A 21,669-nucleotide genomic window follows, 5' to 3' on the forward strand; every position below is an offset into this window, starting at 1 on the left:
AACTCAAGACATCCCTTTTTCTTTTTGCCTCCTTATCTCACTAACAACTTTGTGAGCAAGGCTTTTTTTTTTTTTTTTTTTGGCCAGTCCTGTGCCTTGGACTCAGGGCCTGAGCACTGAGCACTGTCCCTGGCTTCTTCCCGCTCAAGGTTAGCACTCTGCCACTAGAGCCACAGCGCCGCTTCTGGCCGTTTTCTGTATATGTGGTGCTGGGGAATCGAACCTAGGGCCTCGTGTATCCGAGGCAGGCACTCTTGCCTATATCCCCAGCCCTGTGAGCAAGGCTTTTTGGCTAATATATTAACTCAGTGCAGCTGGTGAAAAACCTCAATGTTGTCAGTGACCTTTCAGCAAAGTCTGTGATAAACTGCAAAGCCACCAGGCTTGGTAAACTTGAGTGAGGGAGAGAAGTTTTGCTTTTTAGCAAGGATGGAAGAGAGACTTCGACTGACCACTGGCCATTTAGTTGGAGAAATTTTGGCTGGAATGGAGGTGATTTAATGGCAAATGATTTCTACTCTGGAGGTCATCAGAGAGAGAGAGAGAGAGAGAGAGACAGAGACAGAGACAGAGACAGAGACAGAGGGGGGATATTGAGATTGCTACAAGACAAAGAATGTTACCTTTCTAGAGGAGTTGGCTGAGAGGCTTATGGCAGAGAAGGACTCAGTAAGCAGGGAAGGAGAGCAGAGGAGGTATCTCTGGAGTGAAGGTCAGAGAAGGACTTGGTGAAACTTCATTAGCATACCGGCAGCAGACCGACAAGCAGAGAGGCAGAAAGGCAGGGTCACACAGTAACAGAGTGTGGGTGTACTCCAGGAGAAACAGAGAGAGATAGACAGTTTTAGCTAAGAGAATTTAAGCCAGGGTGGCTAGCCTTGAAAGGGAACTTAGAGGGGTTTCCTGGGATCTTGCCTGTGTCTCAACCCTCAAGAGCACAAGCAGAAAGGCAGGGAGGGAGGAGAGCCTGTGTGTAGATGATTTCCTTCCATTTTCCCAAATGACCACAGAAATTATATAAGTCCTGTAAAATATTGGGGTCCGGTGTCCCATGAAGGGGCCATGTGAACTCATCCAGTGAATATTGGGGCAAAATTTGATTACATAAGCATATGAGCTTATGAGGCTTAAGATCAGGCTCAAACTTGAGAGCACTATTAGGTTGTGTCCTGAGGAATTTTAGACTGGGCACCTCCTATGGTGAGGGTGCAGAGTTGGCCCTAGAGATTCTATAGGCATCCCCAGAGTGTCTCTGTTCAACTAATGTGGAGGTAGCAAGCAGCAAGAGGGGCCATCACCACACAATTGCTGGGTCCCTTGGCCTATCTGTCTCAGTGGCCTAGGGCAGGAGGACAGGGATCAGTACTTGGCACCAAGATTTTTCCAACCCAGTAGCCAAAGAGGCAGGAAACTCTGGGCCCCTGACAAAAGGTGTCACTCACTGGGGAAGAAGGGCAGATTGGTTACTGGTGTATGATATAGAAAGAGTAGTATGTCAGGAGGAGGTCACCTCGGCTGTCCTCTGGGTGGACCTGAGCGTGGTCCCTGAGGCAGCTCGAATTCCCAAGAGGAAGAGCAAAATCACTGTGGGAGCCTAGATCTGAGTCCCAGCACCAATGAAAACCTTAGCCCAGAAGACCACACAAACACAAAGTACAGCAAAGTTTATTGTCAGCAAGCTGACAGGCTGACCCTCTCAGGCAGGGACAGTACTTGTCCTTGAGCAAGGGGGTTTATATGGCTAAGAGACTAGGGGTGGAGAATTTCTCTAGGGGTACGGAATACTCTAGTGTCTTCTTTGTGTGAGATATGGAGTTTGTGAGGTGCATGAGAGCAAGGGGTTTTGTTAGGGCAGGGCTAAGATTTATGGTTGCAACTGCCTGTGTCACCCAATAAGATAAGGTCTGAGTCAGTTAATTTGTTTTTTATTTTTTTATTATTTATTTATTTATTTATTTTGCCCGTCCTGGGCCTTGGACTCAGGGCCTGAGCACTGTCCCTGGCTTCTTTTTGCTCAAGGCTAGCACTCTGCCACTTGAGCCACAGCGCCACTTCTGGCCATTTTCTATATATGTGGTGCTGTGGAATCGAACCCAGGGCTTCATGTATACAAGGCAAGCGCTCCTGCCACTAGGCCATATTCCCAGCCCTGCGTCAGCTAATTTGGGGGAAGGGCCTGTGTCACCAGATTTCAGGGAAAGGCCATGCTTTACCACAGGGCCTAAAACCGTGGAGTGGCTCCTAAGTTGGAGGAGATTAGGCTAACTCACACACACACAAACACACATACAGTATATCAGTATACATACATATATAGATATAGATACAGATCTTTGAATTCCTAAGTAAACAAGAAAAGTCCCAAGAGCTAGAAATATGTAGCTCAATATAGAACACTTACCATGCATGTGCTCAGTTTGGGATTTACTCATTAGCAGCACATAAAAGGAAAGAAAAAGAAGTAAGGCAAAAGAAAAGGATGGAGACTCATGTACAGAGTTATAGGAAGGCTGAGACTCCAATGGGAAGTAGTGAACAATTTTGACAGGAGAAAGTTAGAGCTAGTTATATGGAGAGAACGGCAAAGCTTTGAGAGTAGGGAGAAAAAAAGTGCTGTTCCAATGGGAGGAAGAGGTAGACAGGGAGAGAAGAAAGGACTTCAAACAGTGGTGAATGGTCAGATAGAAGGAAGCGGTTTTGTCAGAGGGTGGAGACAGGAAGCTCATTTATATAATGGAGGCACAGAGGAACAGCAATCAAAGCTGAGGAGAAGGCAGAGATTTCAGACAGAGCAGAGTTAAAGATATAGTAATGGGAAACAATGATAGTAGGTCATACATAGAACCCTAAGTACTCAGGGGAGTTGAGATCTGAAGATAATGGTTCAAAGCCAGTCCAAGCAGGAATGTCCAAGAGACTTCTCTCCATCTAAACACACACACACACACACACACACACACACACACACACACACCACACACACACACACCACGGAAGTGGAATAAGGACAACACAGGCCCTTAGTTCAAGCCCCACCCAGTACCATCACACACACACACACACACACACACACACACACACACACAACACAAAATGAACTGGTCATGTCCAGGAGGGGCAGTATATGAGTCCTCCCCTGTGACCTGCCTTTCCTTTGACACAGATCTACAGAACCCTGCTCATTACAAGCTATGCCTTCTGATCACTGTATTCCTGATTTTGCTGCCTATGGTTATTGGTTTAGTCATGGTGTACCATTCAGAGTATATTTGAAGTTATGGGTCAATATCTCCCACCCCAATCCCCAGTGTGAACTCATTGGACCAGCCTTGTACCCATACTTAGGTTACATCCTGACTCTTCTTGACCTCAAGGTTCCAACTTAACAACAAGCTTCATGTGGCTCTTCACCAGCAGCCTTTACCATCATCTGTTTTGTTTTTTTTTTAATTTGGTGGAGCCTCTTTTTGCCTAGCCCAATACTCAGGTGAGCATCCTATGGGCAAAAGCCAGGGAAAAGAGAAAACGATCAGAAGGACTGCTAGTTCTTAGATTTCTGAAACACTATCAAGATGGGGTTGTGGAGGTTAGAGGAAGGGTGAGGCCAGGAATAGAGGTGGGTGGTTTTGGAAGAAGGAAAGCAATTTCCTTAACAAGAGACAGAGCAGACAGCATCAGCAAGGTTAGGAAGACAGGGTACACTGAAAGGGGTAGGGGGACCAGGAATGGATCTCAGTGGCAGCACACTTTCCTTGCATGCTTTCCCATCCCAAGCACTGCAAAAGGGGACAGGGATACAAAGAGGGAGGATACACACACACACACACACACACACACACACACACACACACACGTGTGTGTATATATACACGTAATATATGTATATATATACATTTTTATACATATGCACAGATACATAGATAGAGAACTACTGAGAAGTGAGTTAGGAGTAGTTCAAAAATTGTGGATTGCGGAATACTACATAGCGATTAGGAATGGTGAAATACTGTTATTCGCAGGGAAATGGACAGAACTCGAACAAATAATGTTGAGTGAGACAAGCCTAGAACACAGAAAACAAAGGGGCATGATCTCCCTGATATATGACTGTTAAGAAAGGGAGACGGAGAGACAGTAGAGACCAAGTCTGTGAATACTGTATATGTTCTTGATACATTGTATATTGCATATATGTCAACCTGACCTAGACAAGGGATAGAAAAACAGGTCGTAAGATATCATAAGAAATGTACACACTGCCCTACTATGTAACTGCACCCTCTTTGCACAACACCTTGTAAAAAATTTATGTCCAATTAATAAAAAAATAAAATAAAATAAAATAAAATAAAATAAAAATTGTGGATTGCGGGACTGGGTATATGGCCTAGTGGCAAGAGTGCTTGCCTCCCATACATGAAGCCCTAGGTTCGATTCCCCAGCACCACATATACAGAAAATGGCCAGAAGTGGCGCTGTGGCTCAAGTGGCAGAGTGCTAGCCTTGAGCGAAAAGAAGCCAGGGACAATGCTCAGGCCCTGAGTCCAAGGCCCAGGACCGGCCAAAAAAAAAAAAAAAAATTGTGGATTGCCAAAAGTACTTCTTTCTCTTTAATTTTATTTAGGACATGCAGTTTGTCAATTTTTTTCCAAAAAAACAACAACAACAACAACAAAAAAAAACCAAGTTGCTAACTTTTAATATAAATTAACAGGAAGTCCTTAAAAATTTCAACCTGACCAGATATGACACAATTTTAAAACCTTTAAAAGTATATTGAATAGGGCTGGGAATATGGCCTAGTGGCAAGAGTGCTTGCCTCCTACACAAGAAGCTCTGGGTTTGATTCCCCAGCACCACATATATGGAAAACGGCCAGAAGGGGCGCTGTGGCTCAGGTGGCAGAGTGCTAGCCTTGAGCAAAAAGAAGCCAGGGATGGTGCTCAGGCCCTGAGTCCAAGGCCCAGGAATGGCCAAAAAAAAAAAAAGTATATTGAAGGAACCCTTTCCAGATTCCTTTCCGCCACCAAAGGCCCCAAACATGCTTTAGAATTATGTTATAATTTTCCCGCGGTGTGTGTTGATTTGTTAAAAGGTGCTATGATGTGTGCTAAGTCCCTGCCTTCCCCGAAGAATGTATAAAACAGCTGGAAGCCCTAGGCTCAGGGCCTTTTAGCTTCACCACATGCTGATTGCGCCGAGGACTGAGCTAGCCCGCAATAAATGCCCTTTTTTATACTTGAAAAAAAAAAAAAGTATATTGAGGGAAAAAATACAGGCTTTGAAAAAGAGAACATGTTTGCTATCACCAGAAAGAGATGTCTTTAGATAGAAATAATTTTTTAAAACTCATGCTGTATAGATAATATGGAATAGTTCTAGTTATCTGGTCAACAGGCAAAAAGCAAGCAGTTAAGATCTTCAGCTCCAATTTTTTGCTCTTTTCTTATTGCTGGAATTTCACATTCATGTCTTCTTGTTGGATGACTAAACCAGATGATGGTTAAGATGGTAAACTGGCATTTACTCAGCCCCGCCCTGCTAAGCCACAGGAGCAGAGGAATTCTTAGCTGGTGGATCGCCTGCTGTTGTCTCTTTGCCATCTTGAGGTTTAGGGTTCCCGAGCCTCTGCATTGGTAATTGAAGTTGCGGTGGTACCGCTGTTGAGGTGGCTGCTGACCTTGGGTCTCATCTCCTGGATTTTCCTTATCCTCGTCATCACCATCCTCCCAAGGCTGTCTTTGGTGAGGAAGGCCTCTGCGGAATCGTGGTCTATAGCCCCGATAGATAATCCACCTCACTGGTGGAGCTTGTTCTCCTGCACCCTGGTTGTCAGCCCGCTCCATCACTTCTCCCTGTGCAGGGTCTCCGCATGTAGTAAGGTGGGAACCTTCGTCTGCGGTAAGGCCGGCGCTGTTGGGCCTGGCCTTTTGGGGACACACTCTCTGATCCCTCATTCTTTTCTGGTAATTGTATTCTGGTAATTGTGTGGAGGACCCCTACGACGTGTATAGTGTCTATAATGGCTGCGGCCTGCTATATATTTACTGCCTTGAACTGGAACTCCACCAAGACCTGTAACATTGCTGCCCCCACATCCTTTTCTCCTTCAACAACATCCAACTCCACAGTCTCTCCATCTTCCACACTACGAGTGGACTTCCTAAGGATTTCTTCTTTATGGCAGTCTAGTGTACAAATATGTCTTCTTTGATATCATTTCTATTGATGAAACCATATCTGTTGCTTATATTGAACCATTTTACTGTTCCCAAAACGTTCATTGCGATGACCGCCCGGCAGGCCCACAGGCGCAGTCCAGCCGCTGCTCCCAGAGCCGCTGCCTGTGGTGCTGATCTTGGTGTAGGCAGCGCTGAGAGGGGGAGGGGTGGGGGAGGGGGGCAATGGCGACTGGGCGGCAGTTGCAGCTCCTTCAACGGTGTGATGGTTGGCTCTCTGCCATTCGCTGTCTGATCCCGCTGCCACCTGAACTCCAAAAATACTTCTTGAAGAGGTGGGAGGTGATGAAAAGATTGAGAAGATGCTTGCAGCTTTAAGGAAGTATGGGGTGGGCCATTTAAATGGTTCGCACTAATAATCCTTCTAAATATTTGGGAGGTGGAGTTAGGAGGATTGTGGCTCCTATCTGGACCAGGTGCCCTCTTTCCCCTCTCAAACGTTATCGAGATTATATGTCCATGAACAAATTGGCATGGTCGTTCATGTCTGTAATCCTGTCTATATGAGAGGTATACTTAGAAAAATATTCATCTGATGCTAGAACTGACAAAAAGGTTGAGCCCTTACCTGAAAAACTACTAACAGCAAAAGGGATTAGCACATGGCTGAGGTGGGGGGAAAAACAACCCTGCCCAAAAGACTTCGAGTTCAAACTCCAATATTGATCAATAATTTTTTAAAGGAGAGGGAGCATGGAGGAGAGTTAGGAATGGATGGGACCCCCTTAGGGGGTGGGTAGAACAGGTGTGGGTTTCAGGAACCTACTCTGGGGGATCCTGGGTAAAGAATCTCTGACAGCCCCATCTTTTCTCCCTCATTTGCAGGCCCTGTGCTTTGGCACCTTGTGGGCTTCCTGTTTACCAACTGGGCTAGAGGCCAAAGCCAAGTACCTGAACAATCCGCATGGTCTGTGAGCATGAGCCTATATATCGAGGGAAACAGGCCATTTGCCTGAGCCCCTACTGTAGAGAGGTAACCCTACTCCCAATCCCAACTCAAAAAGCTGTGGGAAATGGACAAGGAAGGAAAATCTTCAAGGGTCCTCACCCAGCCCAGCCCCTACGCTGCTACCTGGCCCAATTGGCCACTCAGGATTTCCTTCAGACAAAAATAAAGAACAAAAATGACGTTTGAAAACACTGTTCTTAGCCATTTAATTTTTGTTAAATATGCCTTAGAGGAACCTGTCTGAGAGAACAGGCAGGAGTAAACTGAGGCCCAGAGTACAACTGTGTTCACTCACTTCTCTCCTCCTTCAGTGAATTGGTACAGCAATCAGGAACCTTCAGAGTGGCAGGTTGGAAATTTAGCAGTGAATGTTCTAGATGGTGGACATAGAGCATTAACTGAATCAGGCAAGCTAGGAGCTCACACCTGTAATCCTAGTTACACAGGAGGCTCACATCTGAGGATGGCAACTCCAAGCCCAAGCAGGAAAGTCTGTGACACTCTCATATTCAATAAACCACCAAAATTAAGAAGTGGAGTTGTTGCTCAAGTTGTAGAGTGGCAACATTGAGACAAAAGCTAAAGGACAATGCCCAGTCCCTGAGTTCAAGTACCAAGTTCAAGAAAAAAAGCCTAACCTAAAAAATAATCTAAAACAAGCAAACCCAAAAGAAATGCAGGAGGCAATGGTACCCTCACAGACTAAATTTACATTGGTGGCTATTTTTGTATGAACTTTGCTTTTCACATCACTCCTGTTTCTGTATGATTGACATCAACAAAAGAAGAATAGCATTTCTGTGGTAGTTGAAAATATAGGAAAAAGTCAGGCACTGGTGGCTCATGCCTGTCATCCTAGCTACTCAGGAGGCTGAGATCTGAGGATTGTGGTTCAAAGCCAGCCCAACCAGAAAAGTCCATGAGACTTTTTTTCTTTCTTTTTTTTTTTTTGCTGGTCCTGAGGCTTGAACTCTGGGCCTTGGTGCTGCCCTCGACCTTCTTTTACTCAAGGAGAATGCTCTACCACTTGAACCACGGTGCCACTTCCAGCTTTTTCTGAATAGTTTATTGAAGATACGAGTCTCACATTGCTGTGCTGGTGGCTCATGCCTGTAATCCTAGCTACTCAAGAGGCTGAGATCTGAGGATAGTGGTTCTAAGACAGCTTAGGCAGGAAACTGGAGGGATTGGAGCTCAAGGAAAAGTACAGTCCCATTAAAGGTGACCACAACTCACTATCGCCTTCCTTACCATCTGTCCCCCCTCCAGCCTGGGAAATTGCAGCTGATTGACCTCTAGATCCCTAGAGCAGGGCTTGGTGGCTAAGACAGACGTACTGGTAGCTTCCCTGGGAGTCATAGACTAAGGGGAGGGAGACAAAGATTGACTGAGCTAAGCCTCTGGGACTCTGTAGAGAAGAAATACCAAATTACAACTCTTCTAGTCACATAGGGTGTCTGGCCTTACATCTGTTCCCAGATATAAATAGTCACTTAGAATAACCAGAGAAGATACATAGAGTTTTTAATTGCTCAGAAAATAATTTACTGGAATAAGCTGGATATTACAATGATGCAGTTGATGATTGGAGGTGCCAGTCACATCCTAATGAATGCAAGACTCCAAGTTTAAACACCAGTAATGCCAAAAATCAAAAGAAAGGAAGATGCAACTGCAAATGGAATAGTGAAATAAAAAGGACTCTTAAACAACTGTTATTATCCAGGCATTGGTGACTCAGAACTGTAATCCTAGCGACATAGAAGGCTGAGCTCTGCTATCAATGTTTGAAACCAGCTCAGGCGTAAAAGCCCATGAGAGTCTTATCTCCAATGAACTACCAATAAATTGAGATGGAACTGTATCTCAAGGGATAGAGCACTAGTCTTGTGCAGAAAAGCTCAGAGACAGCACTCAGGCCTTAAGTTCAAGCCCCAAGATCAGCACACATAAAAACCTAATATAAATTCCTCAAGCATGAAGCTGCTCATAGCTATTAAAAAGACTTGAGTTCTGAGTATCACAGTTCCAAAGCAGCCTGAAAACAATTCCTTTTTTTTTAGATGGAGTTTCACTATATAACCAGTATGCCCTTGAACTAGCAATCCTCCTTCCTTTTCCTCCCACTTGAGTCTCCCAAGATCTAAGGTTAAAGAATGCCGGGACTACAGGGGTGAATTCCACTCCAGCTCCTCATTCTCTTTGACACACAATTGACACAGAGCTCAGCTGACTGTGGTTTCTGAACTTTGCATGGAGTGTATGTGTGTGTGTTTGTTTGTCATTGGGACTCTGAGGTAGTTGGTTTATGGTTAACTGAAAGTTTAGGGAGGTTTTTTGTTTGTTTGTTTTGTGCTGGGGCTTGAACTCAGGGCCAGGGCATTGTCCCTGAGCTTATTTTGCCCAAGGCAAGCACAGCTACACTTCGAGCTACAGCTACACTTGCAACAGTTTTGGTGAGTAATTGAGGATAATAATCTCACAGACTTTCCTACCAGGGCTGTTTTTGAACCATGATCCTCAGATCTCAGCCTCCTAAGTAGTTAAGATTACAGGTATGAGCCACTGTTCCCCCAACTAAAGCTTGGTTTTTATTATCTGTGTGTATCGTGTTCCGTGATTGGTTTGATTGAAAATATCTAGAAAGTAAGAATGGCTAATTCTTTTCTTTCTTATTGTTGGTACTGGGGCTTGAAATAAAGATTTTAACACTGATTAGAGGCTTGAGCCATGGGAATCTGACCATTGTGCCATTAATCATCTGGGGATCCCAGTTTGAAGTAAGCCAAGGCAGGAAAGTCCTCAGATTCTTATTGCCACTAACCTCCAGAAAGCTGAAAGTGGAGCTCTAACTTAAGTAGTATGTCATTAGCCTTGAGTGAAAAGGCTGAAACATCATCTAGGCCCTCAGTTCAAGCCTGAGTACCTGCAAACACACACACACACACACACACACACACACACACACACACACAGAAAATACATCAAAGTTGAGCTGTATTATGGGTTCCAAGGAGACCCCTTCAGTCTTCAGTCTTCCTGTTTCAGGGGCTCAACAGCAACTGCGAAGCCCAGTTGTTAACATTTTACTCACAGTAAGGATGCAGGAGACCAGGAGCTCCCAGTGAAGTGAGGAGGTTAAGTATAAGTAATTTCTCACAGCCATCCTGGTGCCTTTCTGGGTAGAGGGGGATTTCCACCCAGCCCTGAAAAGCCTAGAGGTGAGAGAGGCTACTCATTGAATTGCAGATATTATGCTGTTTATCCCTAGGAAAGCTTTGCACAGAGAATGCTCTGATTCTGCTTTGATTACCTCTCTAAATGGCTTGATTCACTGGCCTCTGAGTAACCTCTAGTATACACTTATGTGGAAAGGTCTGCAGGAACCTGAGCTACTTCCCAAATAAAGTCTGCTTTTGTTAGGCTTGGTCTGGCCCCTAAGCATCTGATTTTTGTTTTTAAAAGCTTGGTACAAGCTTTGTTCTTGGGTGCGGGTCTTTGAGACAGGAGTCTACATGCAGATGCAGGCTCTCCAATAAAGACTCCCAATTCAACCTGTCAAAATGTGGCTTGTCTGTTTCCCACTGAATTAGATTACAAGACCACCATACCCAGACCCTTCGGTTCTAACCCCCACTGTATTACTCATAGTGGATACAGTGATTAAACTCAGGGGGTGATGTGTTTGATAGGGAGGTTGACTGAGGGACTAAGGGAGGGAGAAAGAGACCTCTGACCCTCCCATACTCTATCCCTATGTACTGTTTCTGTTCCTGCAAAAGTGCCTTTCACAGTGCCCATTTTGACTTCGGTCTTGTGTGCCACCCTGAGGACCTGCCTGCACATCTTCATGGAACTCTGGCAGTGAGAGGTCAGCCAGGGGGCCTGTGTGATTGGCCAGCTGGAAGGGGGAGGGGCCCTTGTTGTGTCTGATGGTCCCTATAGCAGCCCTGGAACTTTAGCTTCAGGCTAGACTGTGACAAGAGAGGAGTTTCGGGTAGTCAAGAGCCTTTGAAGAAAGAGCCATGATTATTGAGTGAGTTTTTTTTAGCCCCATTAGCTGAGAGAATGGCAGAGATCAGAGGGTCAGCTGAAGTGGGGATCAGCATGGACTATGCTGGGGAAGAGAGGTGGTCAAATGGTGGGGGAAGGATATGTTTATAAGGAAAGGAAGTAGGGATAAAGCAGTGGAAATATATTTGAGTGATGACACACAGAGGGACAGCATAGACTTTCAGATGGAAGGGGGAGGTAGGGGTGGGAAGAATGGCTGAGATGGGGGAAAATGGCTAAGGGGGTAGAGAAGGAAGGATTGGCTCATCATACAGCACCCCAGTGGGTACCAGCTGGATAACAAGGAGCAAGGTTTCCGAGCCTGGGCCAAGTCCAAGACACTCAGTATATCAGTTTCATAACCATTAGACCTTAGTCCTTCCAAGAGCAGGATGTGGTCTGTGGCCAATGTGTCCACTGAGGCCGTGTTCTTCATGTAGAGACTCATGGTCACCTTTGCACACATCATCTTCTCCAATGAGTATGGCTAGGGCTTGGGACTGGGAGAAGAGCCTCTGAGCTCTTTCCCTCCCAGACGTTGGACCCATCCATTTCCAAGGGGAGTGTGCATAGTAATCTCCTGTGTAGATTTCTGACACTGTGAGAATGGGTTTTGGGGTATCAGTCCTCGTGTTCCTGTCACATCCTGAATGCTATGTCTCTTCTTCTATGTTCCAGCACGTATGCCGGAGGGGATGGTCCGCATATACAACCAGGAAGACCAGTTCAGCCGTTGCATGTGCCTCACCGTCCTCCTTGTCATTTCCCTTACTCTGTCTTTGGTACTGATCCCAGTGTGTGTGTGTGCAAGGGTGGTGGGGGTGGCAAGGGGTGGGGGAGTCAAGGAGCCGGGTGCCAGGGGTGGATGAATGAAGGGCCTGGACATGGTTGTTTGGATGGGGGCTGGAGCTCCGGTGGGGGCAAGGGGTTCTAGATGCAGGGAAGTTCAAGAGTGGACACACAGGAAGGCAGAGTTCTCTGATGGACAGAGAAGGCATTCTGACAGAAGTGGGGGCAGGGATGGCAGGAAAGAGAGACTCAGCAGATAAGAGCACTAGTTCAGTTGGAGGGAAGAGGCACAGCTGGATGGCTAGACAAAAGAGACAGGCAGAAGCAGCTAATCAGAAGATAGAAGCACAGGAGAATGAAGAAACAAAATGAAGCTGGATGCAGTAACACATGTCTGTATTCCCGACAGTCAGGGGACTGAGGCAGGAGGATCTCAAGTGTCAGGTCAGGATGGTCTCCGTAGCAAAAACGTATCTCAAAAATTGATGGCTGAAAAGGGAACCCTACTTCATTGTTGGTGGGAATGTAAACTGGTTCAGCCACTCTGGCAAGCAGTATGGAGACTCCTCAAGAGGCTAAATATAGAACTCCCCTATGACCCAGCAGACCCACTTTTGGGTATTTATCCAAAAGACCACAAACAAAATCACAGTAATGCCACAAGCACAACAATGTTCATCGCAGCACAATTTGTCATAGCGAGAATCTGGAACCAACCCAGATGCCCCTCAGTAGACGATCAGGAAAATGTGGTACATATACACAATAGAATTTTATGCCTCTATCAGAAAGAATGACATTGCCCCATTTGTAAGGAAATGGAAGGACTTGGAAAAAATTATACTAAGTGAAGTGATCCAGACCTAAAGAAACATGGACTCTATGGTCTCCCTTATTGGTTTTTTTTTTTTTTTTGGCCAGTCCTGGGCCTTGAACTCAGGGCCTGAACACTATCCCTGGCTTCCTTTTGCTCAAGGCTAGCACTCTGCCACTAGAGCCACAGCGCCACTTCTGGCCGTTTTCTGTATATGTGGTGCTGGGGAATCAAACCCAGTGCCTCATGTATACCAGGCAAGCTCTCTTGCCACTAGGCCATATCCCCAGCCCTGGTCTCCCTTATTGGGAATAATTAGTACAGGTTTAGGCAAGTCATAGCAGAGCATCACAAGAGCCCAATAGCTATACCCTTATGAACACATAAGATAATGCTAAGTGAAATGAACTCCATGTTATGGAAACGATTGTTTTATCACAGTTGTAACTACTTTCAACGTCCCATCTGTATTTGTAGCTTCTATTATTGATGATGTTCTTGTATCACCTTCCAGTGGTTGTACCTACACTATCTCTGTAATCTTATCTGAGTATTTTGAAAACCATGTATACTGGTATTAGAAGTAGGAAATTGAAAGGGAATACCAAAATTGAGAGACACAGGGTAAAAAAAGACAAACAACTACAAAAGCAATACTTGCAAAACTGTTTGGTGAAAGTGAACTGAATACCTCAGGGGGGGAAAGGGTAAGGGGGAGGAGTGAGGGGGTATGAGGGACAGGGTAACAAACAGTACAAGAAATGTATCCAATGCCTAACGTATGAAACTGTAACCTCTCTGTATATCAGTTTGATAATAAAAATTAAAAAAAAAACAAAAAAAATTGATGGCTGATAGTGACAGGGAAAAGGGGAATGATCATGGTCAAATATATATGTGAAAATAGAATAAGGCAAAATCTAAACATTGGTTTAAAAGGAAGAGAAATAGAAAGCAATAGAGCATTTGGGCAAAGACCTTGTACACAACAATATCACTTTATAAATAGATGATACCACTTTGATATGACAATTAATAGAAAAATGACATAAAAATGGCCTTATGGTGTACACAGTAATAATATGTGACTTAAGTTGTTTTATGTAATTTCACATTTTAGCATATTAACTTTCAGACCTGAGAGTAAATTCTCATTAGTTTATATTCAGTGTCTTGTGAAAAAAATTTCAATACAAAGAAGTACAATTGTCACCAGTACTCTTCTAGCATTTGCATTTTATTGTTCTATCATTTTTATTACATGCCTTTGGTTTCATGCTTGTAATCTTAGCTATTCAGAAGGCTGAGATTTGAGAATCACAATGCAAAGGCATCCCAGGCTGGGAAGTCTAAAAGACTCTTTTTTGTGTGTGCTAACCATGGGGCCTTAACTCATGGCTTTGATGCTGTCCCTGAGCTTCTTTTGCTCAAGGATAGTGCTCTATCACTTGAGCAGTAGCACTACTTCTGGCCTTTTTGGTAGTTTAGTGCAGACAAGAATCTCAGTTACTCAAACAATGATCCTGAGATATCAGCCTCCTGAGTAGATAACATTACAATCATGAGCTACTGGTGCTCTGTCAGAAGATTTTTATCCCTAATTTACCAAAAAGTACCTGAAAGTGGTGCTGTGGCTCAAATGGTAGAGAACCAGACTGGAGTGGAAAAGCCCCACTATAAGTACACACACACAAAAATAATCTTCCAATTCCTAGCAATAGCAGCAACAACAACACAAACCCAGCAAGGTTAAAAATATGTAGTTCATGTAGAATACTTAGCATCCAGGATTTATGCTTCAGGAGCTCACGAAAGAAAATGAGGAACAAAGGACAGAAAATGGATGGAGGCTGAAATAGGGAGGTGTAGCCAGTATGAGGCTCAGATAGGGAGGTGGGAATGATTTTAACAGGAAGAAGGTAGAGCTAGTTAAATGGAGACACAGGCAAGACTTTGAGAAGCAGGGAGAAGGATAGGTGCTTATTTGAAGGGGAGGCAGGAAAGGATTTCATACAGGGGCAGATAGAGAGGAAAGATTTTGTTAGAGGCAGAAAGCTCATTTAGATGAGGGAGACACAGAGGGACAGTCACACAAGGCAGAGACACAGACTTTAGAGGAGAAAGCAGGGTTTCAGACAGGGTGGAATTCAAGATATAGTAATAGAAATGGTTGCTGGTGGCTTATACCTATAATCCTAGCTACTCAGGCAGCTGAGATCTGACAGTCACTTTTCAAAGCCAGCCCAAGCAGAAAGATCCAAGAGACTTATTGCCAATATACCATATGTGCCCCCCCCCCCCAAAAAAAGCTGGGATAGGAGTAAGAAAAGCACAGGCCCTGAACTCAAGCTCCAGTATTAGCACACACACACAATGACCTGGTCCCACTCAGGAGGGGCAGCACATGTGTCTTCACCCTTAACCTGCCTTTCCCTCCTCACAGATCTGGAGAATGCTGCCGCTTGCAAATTAATTCTTGTGCTTGCTATAACCTTGATTATGCTGGCTGGAGTTACTATTTTTGTTGGAGTGTACCATTCATCCAGGGAATCTTGTGGGATAATGGTCAGTATCTCCCACCCCAGTCCCTAGCCTGATATCATTGTACCAAACTTGTACCCACACTTAGCTTGACTCCTGTCCCTTCTTGTCCTTCAGATTCTACCTAAGCCACGAGTGCCACCTACCTTTTCATCCTCTACGTTTGTCTGGTACCTTGTTTTGTGGAGCCCACTTTTGTCTAGCCCAATAATCAGGTGAGCATCCCATGGGCAACAGCTGGAGAGAAAAGGGAGCTTTCAAAGAGAATGCTTGTTCTTAGATGCAGTGCCATTTCGGGAACATTCTCTGGATGGAGTTCTGAACAGTGCAGGAAAGGTGAACCTAGGAAGGGGGCGGGGAGGTTGGAAGACTAAAGGTAATTGTCAAGACAGGACAGAGCAGACAGAGCATCAATAGGGTCTAGGACACTGGAAGAGGCAGGAGGGGCTAGGGGTGCAAATCAGTGGAAGCCTGCTTTTCTAGCTTGCATGACCACTTGGGTCACATCCCTAGTACTTCAAAATGGTACAGGGCTACATTAGAGGAAGGATTCTTCAGACAGATGAGGGAGTGAAATTGTGAAGGGATGTGGGAGCACTTTCAAAATTGAGGATTGAAGGAACTGCTAGCTTGTAGGAGTTCTAGGGCCAGGTGCAGTGGTTATACTTGTAATCACCTCCTATATGGAAGGATTAGGTAGAAGGATCTTGGTGTGAAGCTGGCCTAGGTTAAATGTGTATGTTCCTACTTAAAATTTACCAATAGCAAAATTGGATTAGGGCACAGTTTACATGATAGAGCTTCTTTCTCCCAAATGTGGGGCCCTGAGCCCAAACTCCAGTATAGATAAGTAAAATTTTAAAAGTAGGAGATTGAGTAAAGCAAGAGAGTCAGTAAAGAATGGGACACTTTTGGTTTGTGGGGGCTGACTTGTGTTTCAGGAGCCTATTCAGAGGGAGACTGAGTGAGGAGTCTCTGACAGCCCCATCTTCTGCTCCTCTCTCCTACAGACCCTGTGTTCTGACACCCTCCGAATCCACCTCAGGAAAAGCAGCCTGGGCCTCCTGTATATCAACTGGTCTAGAGGCTAAGGCCACTGCTTTGAACAATGACATCGACTGTTTTAACCCACTCCATGCCCGTGAGCATGAGTTTATATGTCAAGGGAAACGGGCCGTTTTCCAAAACCCCTTCTATGGAATGATGACCCTAGTCTCAATGTCAACCCAAAACACCCTGGGAAAACGAAAGGGAGGGCGAAACTTTAGCAGTCCTCACCCAGCCCAGTCCCTACTCCATTATCTGACCCAATTCGCTGCTCAGGAGTTCCCTGAAGTAAAGAGAAAAAAATAAAATTATGGTTTAAAATCACTGTTCTCAGTCTTCTGATCTTTGTTTAAAAAATGTCTTGGAGAAACCTTTCTGAGGATAAGTAGAGGTAAACTGGGGCCCCAAGTAGAGCTGCATTCACTCATTTCTCTCCTTCCGTGAGTTGATACAGAGACTGGGAACTTTTTAGGGGCAGCTTGTAAATTGAACAATGAAAGTTCTAGATGTTGGAGATAAAGCATTAAATAAAGCAGACAGACTAGGAGCCAATAGCTCATGCCTGTAATCCTAGCTACCCAGGAGGCTCACATCAGAGAATGGCAACTCCAAGCCTAGGCAGGAAAGTCCATGAGACACTCGTTACCAAATAAGTCCTAACAAGTTCTAGGAAGTGTAGACCATGAACTCAAACCCCAGAAATGCCTAAAAAATGAAGCAGTTGAAAAGGAAATGTTGAGATGAAAACGATACTTAGAGAACTCATAAACTTATCAAGAATGTTGAGTGCTAGTGGCTCCTGCCAATAATACTAGCTACTTAAGAGGCTAAAATCTGAGGATTGCAGTCAAAGACAGCCCAAGCAGGAAACTTCATGAAAATTTTCTCGCTAATCAACCACAAAAAGGCTAGAGATGTAGCTATGGCTTAAGTGGTTGAGGACTGGCCTTCAGCAAAATCCTTTAGGGACAGCAATGAGGTCCTGAGTTGGTCAGCAAGTTCAGGTTTCTGGGTTCAATCCCCAGTGCTGAAATGCAAACAAAGAAAAGCACATGAAGAATATCCAGAGACAGAGAAAATGAAGTAAAGTTAGTAATGAAAAATAAAAATGCACACACCAATTGTAAACAACAAATTCATATTTAGAAGGATTATTGTATATTGGACAAGAGAAAAGAAAACACCTCTATAAGCCCCAAAATTAGTGACTGTGGAAAAATTGATGTTTTCTTTGGTGCCAGTACTGAGGTTTGGGTTTTTTTTTTTTTTTTTTTTTGGCCAGTCCTGGGCCTTGAACTCAGGGCCTGAGCACCGTCCCTGGCTTCTTCCCGCTCAAGGCTAGCACTCTGCCACTTGAGCCACAGCGCCGCTTCTGGCCGTTTTTTGTATATGTGGTGCTGGGGAATCGAACCTAGGGTCTCGTGTATACGAGGCAGGCACTCTTGCCACTAGGCTATATCCCCAGCCCCTGAGGTTTGAATCCAAAGACGCAGGGTCTCATTTGTCCATTTCCCCTAAGGCTGGCACTCTACTACTTGAGCCAGCCAGCTTTCTGCTGGTGAATTGGAGATAAGTCTCTTGGTTTCTCTGCCTGTGCTCCTTATAAACCTCCGTTCTAACAACTCAGCTTCCTGAGTAGGATTACTACTAACTCATGATGATGCCTCATGCCATCAGCATCTGACTTTGTGCTATGACTCCAACAAGGCTAAGTGGGGAGCAGGGAGGGCAGGGGAAAGGTTAGTGGTGATGAATCAGTAAGTTACACTAAAGAGAAAAAGAGGGGCTGAGAATGTGGCTTAGCGGTAGTATGCATGATGCCCTGGGTTCAATTCCTCAGCACCACATACATAGAAAAAGACAGAAGTGGCGCTGTGGCTCAAGTGGTAGAGTGCTAGCCTTGAGCAAAAAAGCTAGGGACAGGATCTGGGAATATGGTCTAGTGGTAGAGTGCTTGCCTTCCATACATGAAGCCCTGAGTTTGATTCCTCAGCACCACATATATAGAAAAAAAACAGAAGTGGCACTGTGGTTCAAGTGGCAGAGTGCTAACCTTGAGCAAAAAGAAGCCAGGGACAGTGCTCAGGCCCTGAGATCAAACCCCAAGACTGGCACTGGCAGAGAGAGAGAGAGAGAGAGAGAGAGAGAGAGAGAGAGAGAGAGAGAGAGAGAGAGAGAGAGAGAGAGAGAGAGAGAGAGAGAATATGAATAGGGGACAAATCTTAAACTGACTTCTTCACAAGAGACACTGGATTAAGGGCAGAGCCATCATTTGCCATATTCAGAAAGAATACCCCAGTATACCCAGGAAACTTGAATCAGGAGCTGATTATTCTATACACCGTCTCATGAAATGTTTTCCTCAGATTGACTTTGCCCCTGACCCTCTTGATCTCAGCCTCTTGTGTATAGGAGGTTGCATGCATGAGCCACTGATGCCCAGACACTAGCTCCCTTTTCTTTGTGTCTTTCTTTTCCTTTTCTCTTCTATTCCCTTCCTTCCTTCCTTCCTTCCTTCCTTCCTTCCTTCCTTCCTTCCTTCCTTCCTTCCTTCCTTCCTTCCTTCCTTCTGTCCGTCTTACCTTTTCTCATATGCTAGTACTGGGGTTTGAACTAGGCCTGGGTACTGGCCCTCATGGTTTAACTCATGGCTAGCACTCTGCCACTTGAGACACAACTCCACTTCTGTCTTTTTGGTTGCTAATTGGAGATAAGAGATTCATGGGCTTTCTGTCTTGGGCTGGCTTCATATGACAATTCTTGTTTTTTTTTTTTTTGTTTTTTTTTTTTTTTTGCCAGTCCTGGGGCTTGGACTCAGGGCCTGAGCACTGTCCCTGGCTTCCTTTTGCTCAAGGCTAGCACTCTGCCACTTGAGCCACAGCGCCCCTTCTGGCCGTTTTCTGTATACGTGGTGCTGGGGAATCGAACCTAGGGCTTCATGTATGGGAGGCAAGCTCTCTTGCCACTAGGCCATATCCCCAGCCCTCATATGACAATTCTTTTTTTTTTTTTTTGGCCGGTCCTGGGGCTTGGACTCAGGGCCTGAGCACTGTCCCTGGCTTCTTTTTGCTCAAGGCTAGCACTCTGCCACTTGAGCCACAGCACCACTTCTGGCCGTTTTCTGTATATGTGGTGCTGGGGAATCGAACCCAGGGCCTCATGTATACGAGGCAAGTTCTCTTGCCACTAGGCCATATCCCCAGCCCCCCATATGACAATTCTTATACCTCAGTATCCTGAGTAGCTAGGATTACAAACATGGTCCATGAATACACAGCCAGGATGTCTTTCTTAAGGGCCTCAGAACCATTTTACAGTGTTACCATAAGAAAGTTAACACCCACATCTGCCTGTCTGTAAGGAATTTAGCCTAGATGACTTGCACCAATCTATCAGTATTTGGAGGATTCCTATCAATCAGCATCTGCTTGTCATAGAGATAGAACTTTTATGTTTTCTTTGGGTCAAGGCAATTTCCTGGCACAAAAGGCTGCTTCCAGTGCCAGGTGAACTTCTGTGTGACTGGGAGAATCGAGTGTTCACAGTCAGGCCACTGAGGGGTGTACTTGTACTTTCTGGTTTCTTACTCCACTTTTGAATGGTGTGAAACACTACACCTCAGAGTATGGGATCAGGATATGAGAGAGCTGCCCCAAGGGCAGATTATGACATCGAGAAGTGAGGGAGAGTCCACAAAGCCTTTAAGCCACCTTGACAGGGGTCCTACCCCAGCTCCCTACTCCTTAGCCCCTAGCCCCAGTTCCCTGCTTCCCACTGGCCCTGATCCCATGCTTCTTGCCCTCTGTCATCTGAACCCACATCCTGGCTCCAAGACCTGCATCCTCACTTCCAGTCCTCACATGCACATTCCAGACTCTACTCTCAAGTTCCACCTTAACTCCTGAGCCCTCACCTCTAGTCTCTATCAGGTCCCCAAGTCCAGGATCCCAGACCCACCCTTCCTACTTCTTACCCCTACTCTGACTCCTTGAACCCACAATCCCATTCCTTCCTGCCCACTCCCTAGGCATGCAGACCTATGAGCAGCTAGGACAGAGGATATTTGGGCCTGTGGGAAGATAGTGGTGACCTTGGTCATGTGTCTGCACAATGTTGGAATGACATCTCTGGGAAGTAGGGAGTTATCAGGGGAAAGAGCAAGGGGTGAGGTGGGATTTCCTTGGCTGAGCTTGGGAGGCCAGAAGGAAGTCAGAGGGGAATCCTTCCACTTCTATGTACTCCCACAAACACCAGTGATACTGTTACCTGTTCATTATCATACCTGAACCGCCCCCTCTAATTATCGGCCCTTTCCTACACACAGACCCTGATGGAGAGTGCACCCTGGCCCCTGGCTGGCCTCCAGATCCTTAACTCTACCTGTGAATTTCATTTTGCTTTTCCAGATGTGTGTTTTCACCTGACTTTCAGGTATTATAATTGTGTATTATCATTTTGGGGCATGAACTCAGGGTCTATTTGTATCCTTTACCTTTTTCACTGAAGTTTGGTGCCCTACCATTGAGCCACAGCTCTGCTTCTGGGTTTTTGGTGGTTAATTGGGAAGAGTCTCATAGACTTTTCTGCCTGGACTCTCTTTGAACCATGATTCTCAGATTTCAACATCATGATTATTCTGGCTGGCAGTTTGTTCCTAATAACCAGTGTGTGATGATAAGTGTGCATTTGTGTGTGTGTGTGTGTGTGTGTGTGTGTGTGTGTGTGAAAATGTACTGATCCCGGTATTGTAAATTCTAGGTTTTACTTTGTGACTTTTGTACTGGCTGATTCTCTCTGGCTGATTTGGTGACTAGTCTGACAAATCCTCTTAAGTTGTAAAATTTGAGATCCTTGATTATAATGGTACATGTATTCTGTACTGCAGTTTCAGTCAAAGAAATTTTTCTAGTTTTCACTGAGTGGTTGATTTTAGATATATTCTTTGGTGGTTTCTGTTGTGTTATTTGTATCTATTGGCACTCCCGGTTTGCTGCTGTGTGGGTTTCCGAAAACACATCTCTCACTATCCCTCTGTGGTTTCTTTATATTTGTTTTCTGTGCCAGGGCCTCTTGCATGGTAGGTAAGCATTATACCATGGAGACACATGACCATCTTCTCTTTTTTTTAAGATGCAGTTATTTTATATAGCAAGTGCTTCCATTGGATTCACAATCTTCCTTCCTTACCCTCACAGTTCAGTCTCCCAAGAGCTGGGGTTAGAGAGTTCTGGGACTAC

At 45.0% G+C, this 21,669-nt stretch overlaps 1 pseudogene; it reads right to left on the reverse strand.

Annotated features, from left to right (window-relative positions):
• Positions 1 to 5,523: 5,523 nt before the first annotated feature.
• LOC125343126 lies at positions 5,524 to 11,689 on the reverse strand (annotated as a pseudogene).
• Positions 11,690 to 21,669: the final 9,980 nt, after the last annotated feature.

Source organism: Perognathus longimembris, chromosome 28, assembly GCF_023159225.1.
Source record: "Perognathus longimembris pacificus isolate PPM17 chromosome 28, ASM2315922v1, whole genome shotgun sequence".
Taxonomy (NCBI): Eukaryota; Metazoa; Chordata; class Mammalia; order Rodentia; family Heteromyidae; genus Perognathus; species Perognathus longimembris.